At 57.4% G+C, this 1,997-nt stretch overlaps 1 protein-coding gene across 1 annotated transcript in view; it reads right to left on the bottom strand.

Annotated features, from left to right (window-relative positions):
* The window catches only part of macrod2 (mono-ADP ribosylhydrolase 2), a gene marked incomplete in the record, with an annotated part of 416,799 nt that overhangs the window by 6,071 nt on the left and 408,731 nt on the right, over nucleotides 1-1,997 (bottom strand).

Raw genomic sequence — 1,997 nt, forward strand, 5'->3', positions numbered from 1 at the left:
TTCCCACCAAACTGAGTCCAATACATAAATGACCTGCTGTCCCTGGCAGACAAGGGATGGGGACCCCCAAGAAGCAGAAGGCCCCCCGATGGCAGACACAGGCTCAGTCAAGACCCCTGGCCCATCTGTGTTCAACGGGTGTCCCAAAATCGGCCAAATCAGGGTCCAAAAAGCATCAGAGACTTTGCCTTGCCTTTCCAACTCATAGATTTGCCCGTGGGCTCAATCTCCGTAGATGAGGCCGCCTTTCTGCACACATCTTCACACGCCTGCACTCAGGGCTGCCTAAAGTATAGAGGCACCGGGCAGGTTTGAACACATGAATTATAAAGCAATCCAGGCGGGTAGAAGGCGGTTTGTTTTCTCCACGCGCGGTGGGCTCATCGTCTCCTGACAACGAAGCCGACGGCAGAGGAGGAAGTGTGTGTGTGTGTGTGTGTGTGGGGGGGGTTTGGGGGGTTTGGGGGGGGGGGGGGGGGGGGGGGGGGGGGGGGGGGGGGGGGGGAAGGGTGGTTGGGAAGGTACGATGGAGCAATAATTCCCTTTCCCCCATTGATGTCACCTTGTCGCCAAAGCGGGCTGAAAATCACAATGTTTGCCACATCGTTCAAAAAGATGCGGCGTTGTCGTACACCTATCAGAGGGGCCGATTCGAAGCCTAATTCAAACCTTTGTCTCCGGCGCGGAGCCACGGGGTAATCACTTTTATGCGCCTCGCGTACACATCGGACACGTGGAATGTTTCAAAGTGTCACAAACCGCAGCCATGCCGCCGCCGTGCACAAGATTATTGATCCCGCAGCAATGGCCGCCCCATATCGCCCCGAACACGATCGCAAACACAAACACGGGTCACGGCGGCGTGAGAACCGGAGGAGTCGCTCACGCGTCTCTCGTTAAATGAGCGAGCGAGCGCCCGCCAAACAGCAGGGGCTCATTCCACCATGGCCTCATTCCAGATAATTCTCTTTATCTCGCTTTCTTTCTCCCCTTATCTCTCTCTCTCTTTCTCTCTCTCTCCCCCTCCCCACACTCCCGTCTGTTCTGAATTCCCAACCCTGTCACCCAACCGCTCTCCCGTTCCCCCCCCGCTGTCTCTCCCTCCCTCTCTCTGTCTCTCTCTCTCTCCCACCCTCCCTTCCTTCCTCCCTCCCTCTTTCCCTCTCCCTCTCGTCCCTCCCCCCCTCTCTCTTCCTCTCTCCCTCCCTCCCCCTCTCCCTCTCTCTCTCTCCCTCTCGTCCCTCCCCCCCTCTCTCTTCCTCTCTCCCTCCCTCCCCCTCCCCCTCTCCCTCTCTCGCTCTCCCTCTCTCTCCCTCTCTCTGTCTCTCTTTCTCACTCTCTCCCTCCCTCCCTTCCTTCCTCCCTCTCTTTCCCTCTCCCTCTCTGTCCCTCCCCCCCTCTCCCTCTCTCTCCCCCCCCCTCCTCTCTCTCTGGTCTCTTTCAGCTGCTGACATCACAAGTCGTGGAGCAGCGGTGGCATCTTCTCCTCCTGACGTGTTCCAGCGATGATCAAACGAGCGCTGGAAGCTCCGCATTTCAATTGATTGTGGACCCCAGCCTCCCACAAGCATCTCCCCCCTTCCCCTCTCCCCCCCCCCCCCCCCCCCGACAGTGGTGGAAAGGGCCATCATTTAGGAGGGAGGGAGGGAGGGAGGCTGTATGTGAGCAGCAGGGACAAACACATAAACAAGACAGAGGGGGGGGAGGGGAGGAGAAAACAGAGGGGAGGAGGAGAGAGGGGGTGTGGAGGGGAGTACAAGGTTCTCATGAAGGAGAGGCACAATCCACCAAAGGCTGATAAGGAGAAAGGGTGAAAAGAAAAGGAAAAAAAACAAAACAAACCAACACAACAACAACCCAGTGTAGTGACTGGACTCCCCTGGCAGCCAGCTAGACAGCTCACATCAGTGGTTCTCAGTGCTGGTCCCAAAGACCCTTGGCAGTCCTTGAGGGTGTACCACAGGGGGTCCAGGACCAAGAGAAAGAAGAATGTAATT

The sequence above is a fragment of the Gadus morhua genome, chromosome 15 (genome assembly GCF_902167405.1).
Source record: "Gadus morhua chromosome 15, gadMor3.0, whole genome shotgun sequence".
NCBI classification, from domain to species: Eukaryota; Metazoa; Chordata; class Actinopteri; order Gadiformes; family Gadidae; genus Gadus; species Gadus morhua.